Raw genomic sequence first — 10,000 nt, forward strand, 5'->3', positions numbered from 1 at the left:
GTCATAAGGCCGGATAAATCAGTTGCATTCAACCGCTTGGAGCTCACTTGCAGTCCAATGTCGCCATCCTGTGGACAAAGTGAGAGTTGCAGTTTGGAATTACACTTAGAAAAAAACCAGCAAACTGACCTCCAGGCCCTGTATTGTGGATGTGGAGGCCGCTTTGGAGGCTCCAGCTCGGCCTAGGGACATAGCCTGGCTCTGCCTAGCTCTCTGGTACTCGCTCAGAGGACCAGGACCACGTGAAATGTATTTCATCCAGCTTATATGTGTAAAAGTGTCCGTTTTTAGGGTCATAAGGCCGGATAAATCATTTACATTCAACCGCTTGGAGCTCACTTGCAGTCCAATGTCGCCATCCTGTGGACAAAGTGAGAGTTGCAGTTTGGAATTACACTTAGAAAAAAACCAGCAAACTGACCTCCAGGCCCTGTATTGTGGTTGTGGAGGCCGCTTTGGAGGCTCCAGCTCGGCCTAGGGACATAGCCTGGCTCTGCCTAGCTCTCTGGTACTCGCTCAGAGGACCAGGACCACGTGAAATGTATTTCATCCAGCTTATATGTGTAAAAGTGTCCGTTTTTAGGGTCATAAGGCCGGATAAATCATTTACATTCAACCGCTTGGAGCTCACTTGCAGTCCAATGTCGCCATCCTGTGGACAAAGTGAGAGTTGCAGTTTGGAATTACACTTAGAAAAAAACCAGCAAACTGACCTCCAGGCCCTGTATTGTGGATGTGGAGGCCGCTTTGGAGGCTCCAGCTCGGCCTAGGGACATAGCCTGGCTCTGCCTAGCTCTCTGGTACTCGCTCAGAGGACCAGGACCACGTGAAATGCATTTCATCCAGCTTATATGTGTTAAAGTGTCCGTTTTTAGGGTCATAAGGCCGGATAAATCAGTTGCATTCAACCGCTTGGAGCTCACTTGCAGTCCAATGTCGCCATCCTGTGGACAAAGTGAGAGTTGCAGTTTGGAATTACACTTAGAAAAAAACCAGCAAACTGACCTCCAGGCCCTGTATTGTGGATGTGGAGGCCGCTTTGGAGGCTCCAGCTCGGCCTAGGGACATAGCCTGGCTCTGCCTAGCTCTCTGGTACTCGCTCAGAGGACCAGGACCACGTGAAATGTATTTCATCCAGCTTATATGTGTAAAAGTGTCCGTTTTTAGGGTCATAAGGCCGGATAAATCATTTACATTCAACCGCTTGGAGCTCACTTGCAGTCCAATGTCGCCATCCTGTGGACAAAGTGAGAGTTGCAGTTTGGAATTACACTTAGAAAAAAACCAGCAAACTGACCTCCAGGCCCTGTATTGTGGTTGTGGAGGCCGCTTTGGAGGCTCCAGCTCGGCCTAGGGACATAGCCTGGCTCTGCCTAGCTCTCTGGTACTCGCTCAGAGGACCAGGACCACGTGAAATGTATTTCATCCAGCTTATATGTGTAAAAGTGTCCGTTTTTAGGGTCATAAGGCCGGATAAATCATTTACATTCAACCGCTTGGAGCTCACTTGCAGTCCAATGTCGCCATCCTGTGGACAAAGTGAGAGTTGCAGTTTGGAATTACACTTAGAAAAAAACCAGCAAACTGACCTCCAGGCCCTGTATTGTGGTTGTGGAGGCCGCTTTGGAGGCTCCAGCTCGGCCTAGGGACATAGCCTGGCTCTGCCTAGCTCTCTGGTACTCGCTCAGAGGACCAGGACCACGTGAAATGTATTTCATCCAGCTTATATGTGTAAAAGTGTCCGTTTTTAGGGTCATAAGGCCGGATAAATCATTTACATTCAACCGCTTGGAGCTCACTTGCAGTCCAATGTCGCCATCCTGTGGACAAAGTGAGAGTTGCAGTTTGGAATTACACTTAGAAAAAAACCAGCAAACTGACCTCCAGGCCCTGTATTGTGGTTGTGGAGGCCGCTTTGGAGGCTCTAGCTCGGCTAGTTGAAGGCTTTAGCGCTTCTCTCCCATCTACCAGGGGCACGAAACTAAATTACCAGGGGCATGAACGTCCTGAACGGTCGGAGTTTTGGTTTTAACCCAGAGAGGGTGCTTAAGTGTGGGGGCCCGGGACCGCCTGGAGACGGGGTTAGAAGGGTAGCTGCCGGAGGTGTCTCTGCGGGCTTTTGGTGAGGGGTGGCCGGGTGGGGGTGGGTCCGGTTGGGGGGGGGTGTTTTTGGAGGGCTATTTTTTATTTTTTCCCCGTTTTTGGTGGGAGCTTGAGTCAGAGGTGTTGGTGGGTGACTAGGGGGGTGCTGCGGAGGTCCTGTGGCCGGGAAAGGTGCCTTATTTCCGGGTGTGGATGAGTGGATGAGGCTGGTGCTGTGGGAGTGCTTTTCTCACACTTTCTCCCACTATTTCGGTCTGCTTTAAGCAGAGGTGATGCTGGGTGACCAGGGGGGTGCTGCGGAGGTCCTGTGGCCAGGAAAGGTGCCTGATTTCCGGGTGTGGATGAGTGGATGAGGCTGGTGCTGTGGGAGTGCTTTTCACACACTTTCTCCCACTATTTCGGTCTGCTTTAAGCAGAGGTGATGGAGGGTGACCAGGGGGATGCTGCGGAGGTCCTGTGGCCGGGATAGGTGCCTTATTTCCGGGTGTGGATGAGTGGATGAGGCTGGTGCTGTGGGAGTGCTTTTCTCACACTTTCTCCCACTATTTCGGTCTGCTTTAAGCAGAGGTGATGCTGGGTGACCAGGGGGGTGCTGCGGAGGTCCTGTGGCCAGGAAAGGTGCCTGATTTCCGGGTGTGGATGAGTGGATGAGGCTGGTGCTGTGGGAGTGCTTTTCACACACTTTCTCCCACTATTTCGGTCTGCTTTAAGCAGAGGTGATGGAGGGTGACCAGGGGGATGCTGCGGAGGTCCTGTGGCCGGGATAGGTGCCTTATTTCCGGGTGTGGATGAGTGGATGAGGCTGGTGCTGTGGGAGTGCTTTTCTCACACTTTCTCCCACTATTTCGGTCTGCTTTAAGCAGAGGTGATGCTGGGTGACCAGGGGGGTGCTGCGGAGGTCCTGTGGCCAGGAAAGGTGCCTGATTTCCGGGTGTGGATGAGTGGATGAGGCTGGTGCTGTGGGAGTGCTTTTCACACACTTTCTCCCACTATTTCGGTCTGCTTTAAGCAGAGGTGATGGAGGGTGACCAGGGGGATGCTGCGGAGGTCCTGTGGCCGGGATAGGTGCCTGATTTCCGGGTGTGGATGAGTGGATGAGGCTGGTGCTGTGGGAGTGCTTTTCTCACACTTTCTCCCACTATTTCGGTCTGCTTTAAGCAGAGGTGATGCTGGGTGACCAGGGGGGTGCTGCGGAGGTCCTGTGGCCAGGAAAGGTGCCTGATTTCCGGGTGTGGATGAGTGGATGAGGCTGGTGCTGTGTGAGTGCTTTTCACACACTTTCTCCCACTATTTCGGGTTGCTTTAAGCAGAGGTGATGCTGGGTGACCAGGGAGATGCTGCGGAGGTCCTGTGGCCGGGAAAGGTGCCTGATTTCCGGGTGTGGATGAGTGGATGAGGCTGGTGCTGTGGGAGTGCTTTTCCCACACTTTCTCCCACTATTTCGGTCTGCTTTAAGCAGAGGTGGTGGAGGGTGACCAGGGGGATGCTGCGGAGGTCCTGTGGCCGGGATAGGTGCCTTATTTCCGGGTGTGGATGAGATGAGAGTGGGGGTGCTTTCCACACCCGAATTTATCCTTTCTCCCCTTCTGTTTTTCGGACCGTTTTGTGTCAGTGTTGCTGGGTGCCAGGGGGATGCTGTGGAGGTGTTTTATCCGGAAAAAGTGCTTTTTTCCGGGCGTGAGCGAGATGTGTGTCTGGGTGCTCTTCAGCCCGGACTTTGCCTTTCTCACCCTTCTTTTTTCAGGCCCTTTTGTGGCAGTGTTGCTGGGTGCCAGGGGGATGCTCTGGAGGAGGCCCACCCGGAAAAAGTGCTGTTTTCCGGGTGTGGGTGAGATGAGAGTGGGGGTGCTTTCCACGCCCGAATTTACCCTTTCTCCTCTTCTGTTTTTCTAGCCCTTTTGTGTCAGTGTTGGGGGGAGCCCAGGGGATGCTCTGGAGGTGTTTTACCGGGGAAAAAGTGCTTTTTTCCGGGCGTGAGCGAGATGTGTGTCTGGGTGCTCTTCAGCCCGGACTTTGCCTTTCTCACCCTTCTTTTTTCAGGCCCTTTTGTGGCAGTGTTGCTGGGTGCCAGGGGGATGCTCTGGAGGAGGCCCACCCGGGAAAAGTGCTCTTTTTCCGGGTGTGGAGGAGATGAGAGTGGGGATGCTTTCCACGCCCGAATTTACCCTTTCCCACCCTCCGTTTTTCGGGTCCTTTTGTGGGAGTGTTGCTGGGTGCCAGGGGGTTGCTCTGGAGGAGGCCCACCCGGAAAAAGTGCTGTTTTCCGGGTGTGGGTGAGATGAGAGTGGGGGTGCTTTCCACGCCCGAATTTACCCTTTCTCACCATCCGTTTTTCGGGCCCTTTTGTGGGAGTGTTGGGGGGAGCCCAGGGGATGCTCTGGAGGTGAGTCACCCGGAAAAAGTGCTCGTTTTCCGGGTGTGGAAGGGATGAGAGTGGGGGTGCCTTCCACGCCCGAATTTACCCTTTCCCACCCTCCGTTTTTCGGGCCCTTTTGTGGGAGTGTTGCTGGGAGCCCAGGGGATGCTCTGGATGTGAGTCACCCGGAAAAAGTGCCATTTTCCGGGCGTGAGCGAGATGTGTGTCTGGGTGCTTTTCAGCCCAAACTTACCCTTTTTCACCCTCTTTTTTTCGGGTCCTTTTGTGGGAGTGTTGCTGGGTGCCAGGGGGTTGCTCTGGAGGAGGCCCACCCGGAAAAAGTGCTGTTTTCCGGGTGTGGGTGAGATGAGAGTGGGGGTGCTTTCCACGCCCGAATTTACCCTTTCTCACCATCCGTTTTTCGGGCCCTTTTGTGGGAGTGTTGGGGGGAGCCCAGGGGATGCTCTGGAGGTGAGTCACCCGGAAAAAGTGCTGTTTTCCGGGCTGTGAGCGAGATGTGTGTCTGGGTGCTTTTCAGCCCGAACTTACCCTTTCCCACCCTCTTTTTTTCGGGTCATTTTGTGGGAGTGTTGGGGGGAGCCCAAGGGATGCTCTGGAAGAGGCCCACCCGGAAAAAGTGCTGTTTTCCGGGTGTGGGTGAGATGAGAGTGGGGGTGCTTTCCACGCCCGAATTTACCCTTTCTCACCATCCGTTTTTCGGGCCCTCTTGTGGCAGTGTTGGCAGGGGCCTAGGGGATGCGGTGGAGGTCAAAGATCCGGGAAATGTGCCCCCTTTCCCTGGTAAATGACGTCCAGGGCGCTGTCCGTGGTGCTGTCCATGGTGCTGATGTTGCTACGTGAGCTAATGCCCGGAAAAAGCGCCCTAAACTGGGATGATGAGAGAGAGAGAGAGAGAGAGAGAGAGAGAGAGAGAGAGAGAGAGAGAGAGAGAGAGAGAGAGAGAGAGAGAGAGAGAGAGAGAGGGCATGGAGCAGCAGTCGGAGGCATCCCAGGGAGAGAGGCATGCTCTGGGGCACGAAAATCCCGGAAAAAGGAAGAAAAAGGGAAAAAAAAACCCAGCCGCGTATGTGACGTGACTCTAGGCAACACGAAGCGCTGAAGGCTTCAGCGCTTCGTTGAGTCGCAAGAGTTCCAGGGGCGTAAAAGTCAGAAAAACGCCAAAGTGTCTCTAGGCAACACGAAGCGCTGAAGGCTTCAGCGCTTCGCTGACTCGCAAGAGTTCCAGGGGCGTAAAACCCAGCAAAACGCCAAAGTGTTTCTAGGCAACACGAAGCGCTGAAGGCTTCAGCGCTTCGCTGACTTGCAAGAATTCCAGGGGCGCGAACCTCCAAAAAACGACAGAGTGTCTCTAGGCAAAAACCAATAAGCGCTGAAGCCTTCAGCGCTTATTGGTTTTTGCCTATCCCGATGTGACCACTTTTGGTAGGGGGTAACCAAGCCACCTTGCGCACATTTTGTGAAACCGGTTTTTCAAAAATCTGTCTATCATGAAAAGACAGCGACAGCTTTACTACAAGAAGGCCGGAAAAGTGAAGGCACCACGGAGATAATTTCGGCCCGACTCCCGGTTACCAGGGCGGCAAAGACAGGCGACAACGCGGAAGTACTTTATCCGATTTAAAGCCATTATGCTCGGCCTATGTGATCCGATTTTTTGACGGACAACAGCGGTGTGTTGCGGACGTCTCTTCCCCGCGAATGGAGCGTTCTGGCTGGGCCTGGGAGATCCGAGTTTTGACGGACAACAGCGGAGTGTTGCGGGGAAGCGCTGCCTTAGAAAATGACTTTCAAACGGATTAACTGATTATGTTAACGGCCTCTTTACGCGCGTCCTCCAGGCAGTTACAACGACTGTTTCTGGAGGAGGCTTTGCCTCGGATTGTGAATTTAAAACGGATTGACAGATGACGTTAACGGCCTCTTTACGCACGTCCTCCAGACAGTTATAGCGACTGTTTCTGGAGGAGGCTTTGCCTCGGATTGTGAATTTAAAACGGATTGACAGATGACGTTAACGGCCTCTTTACGCACGTCCTCCAGACAGTTATAGCGACTGTTTCTGGAGGAGGCTTTGCCTCGGATTGTGAATTTAAAACGGATTGACAGATGACGTTAACGGCCTCTTTACGCGCGTCCTCCAGACTGTCACAGCGGCTGTTTGTGGAGGATTTTTGACCCAGCATTATGTCAATAAAACGGATTAAATTATGATGTGTACGGCCTCTTTACGCACGTCCTCCAGACAGTTACAGCGACTGTTTCTGGAGAATGCTTTCCCTCAGATTGTGAATTTAAAACGGATTGACAGATGACGTTAACAGCCTCTTTACGCGCGTCCTCCAGACAGTTATAGCGGCTGTTTGCGGAGGATTTTTGACCCAGCATTATGTCAATACAACGGATTAAATTATGATGTGTACGGCCTCTTTACGCACGTCCTCCAGACTGTCACAGCGACTGTTTCTGGAGAATGCTTTTCCTCAGATTGTGAATTTAAAACGGATTGACAGATGACGTTAACAGCCTCTTTACGCACGTCCTCCAGACAGTTATAGCGGCTGTTTGCGGAGGATTTTTGACCCAGCATTATGTCAATACAACGGATTAAATTATGATGTGTACGGCCTCTTTACGCACGTCCTCCAGACTGTCACAGCGACTGTTTCTGGAGGATGCTTTCCCTCAGATTGTGAGCTCAAAACGGATTGACAGATGACAATAACAGCCTCTTTACGCACGTCCTCCAGACAGTTATAGCGGCTGTTTGTGGAGGAGGCTTTGCCTCGGATTGTGAATTTCAAACGGATTGACAGATGACGTTAACGGCCTCTTTACGCACGTCCTCCAGACAGTTATAGCGGCTGTTGCTGGAGGATGTTTCGCCTCACATTGTGAGCTTTAAACGGACTCTCTCGCCACATTAACGGCCTCTTTACGCACGTCCTCCAGACAGTTATAGCGACTGTTTCTGGAGGAGGCTTTGCCTCGGATTGTGAATTTCAAACGGATTGACAGATGACGTTAACGGCCTCTTTACGCACGTCCTCCAGACAGTTATAGCGGCTGTTGCTGGAGGATGTTTCGCCTCACATTGTGAGCTTTAAACGGACTGTCTCGCCACATTAACGGCCTCTTTACGCACGTCCTCCAGACAGTTATAGCGACTGTTTCTGGAGGAGGCTTTGCCTCGGATTGTGAATTTAAAACGGATTGACAGATGACGTTAACGGCCTCTTTACGCACGTCCTCCAGACAGTTATAGCGGCTGTTGCTGGAGGATGTTTCGCCTCACATTGTGAGCTTTAAACGGACTCTCTCGCCACATTAACGGCCTCTTTACGCACGTCCTCCAGACAGTTATAGCGACTGTTTCTGGAGGAGGCTTTGCCTCGGATTGTGAATTTCAAACGGATTGACAGATGACGTTAACGGCCTCTTTACGCACGTCCTCCAGACAGTTATAGCGGCTGTTGCTGGAGGATGTTTCGCCTCACATTGTGAGCTTTAAACGGACTCTCTCGCCACATTAACGGCCTCTTTACGCACGTCCTCCAGACAGTTATAGCGACTGTTTCTGGAGGAGGCTTTGCCTCGGATTGTGAATTTAAAACGGATTGACAGATGACGTTAACGGCCTCTTTACGCGCGTCCTCCAGACAGTTATAGCGGCTGTTTGCGGAGGATTTTTGACCCAGCATTATGTCAATACAACGGATTAAATTATGATGTGTACGGCCTCTTTACGCACGTCCTCCAGACTGTCACAGCGACTGTTTCTGGAGGATGCTTTCCCTCAGATTGTGAGCTCAAAACGGATTGACAGATGACGTTAAAGGCCTCTTTACGCACGTCCTCCAGACAGTTATAGCGACTGTTTCTGGAGGAGGCTTTGCCTCGGATTGTGAATTTAAAACGGATTGACAGATGACGTTAACGGCCTCTTTACGCACGTCCTCCAGACAGTTATAGCGACTGTTTCTGGAGGATGCTTTCCATCATATTGTGACCTTAAAACGGATTGACAGATGACAATAACAGCCTCTTTACGCGCGTCCTCCAGACTGTCACAGCGACTGTTTCTGGAGGATGCTTTCCCTCAGATTGTGAGCTCAAAACGGATTGACAGATGACAATAACAGCCTCTTTACGCGCGTCCTCCAGACTGTCACAGCGACTGTTTCTGGAGGATGCTTTCCCTCAGATTGTGAGCTCAAAACGGATTGACAGATGATAATAACAGCCTCTTTACGCGCGTCCTCCAGACTGTCACAGCGACTGTTTCTGGAGGATGCTTTCCCTCAGATTGTGAGCTCAAAACGGATTGACAGATGACAATAACAGCCTCTTTACGCGCGTCCTCCAGACTGTCACAGCGACTGTTTCTGGAGGGTGCTTTCCCTCAGATTGTGATCTTAAAACGGATTGACAGATGACAATAACAGCCTCTTTACGCACGTCCTCCAGACAGTCACAGCAGCTGTTTGCGGAGGATTTTTGACCCAGCATTATGTCAATAAAACGGATTAAATTATGATGTGTACGGCCTCTTTACGCACGTCCTCCAGACAGTTACAGCGGCTGTTTGCGGAGGATTTTTGACCCAGCATTATGTCAATAAAACGGATTAAATTATGATGTGTACGGCCTCTTTACGCACGTCCTCCAGACAGTTACAGCGGCTGTTTGCGGAGGATTTTTGACCCAGCATTATGTCAATAAAACGGATTAAATTATGATGTGTACGGCCTCTTTACGCACGTCCTCCAGACAGTTATAGCGGCTGTTTGCGGAGGATTTTTGACTCAGCATTATGTCAATAAAACGGATTAAATTATGATGTGTACGGCCTCTTTACGCACGTCCTCCAGACAGTTATAGCGGCTGTTTGTGGAGGATTTTGGACCCAGCATTATGTCAATAAAACGGATTAAATTATGATGTGTACGGCCTCTTTACGCACGTCCTCCAGACAGTTACAGCGGCTGTTTGCGGAGGATTTTTGACCCAGCATTATGTCAATAAAACGGATTAAATTATGATGTGTACGGCCTCTTTACGCACGTCCTCCAGACAGTTATAGCGGCTGTTTGCGGAGGATTTTTGACTCAGCATTATGTCAATAAAACGGATTAAATTATGATGTGTACGGCCTCTTTACGCACGTCCTCCAGACAGTTATAGCGGCTGTTTGCGGAGGATTTTTGACCCAGCATTATGTCAATAAAACGGATTAAATTATGATGTGTACGGCCTCTTTACGCACGTCCTCCAGACAGTTACAGCGGCTGTTTGCGGAGGATTTTTGACCCAGCATTATGTCAATAAAACGGATTAAATTATGATGTGTACGGCCTCTTTACGCACGTCCTCCAGACAGTTATAGCGGCTGTTTGCGGAGGATTTTTGACCCAGCATTATGTCAATAAAACGGATTAAATTATGATGTGTACGGCCTCTTTACGCACGTCCTCCAGACAGTTATAGCGGCTGTTTGTGGAGGATTTTTGACCCAGCATTATG

This window comes from Cebidichthys violaceus, unplaced genomic scaffold (assembly GCF_023349555.1).
Source record: "Cebidichthys violaceus isolate CVI_PGR_0920_01 unplaced genomic scaffold, fCebVio1.0.p SCAF_543, whole genome shotgun sequence".
NCBI classification, from domain to species: domain Eukaryota; kingdom Metazoa; phylum Chordata; class Actinopteri; order Perciformes; family Stichaeidae; genus Cebidichthys; species Cebidichthys violaceus.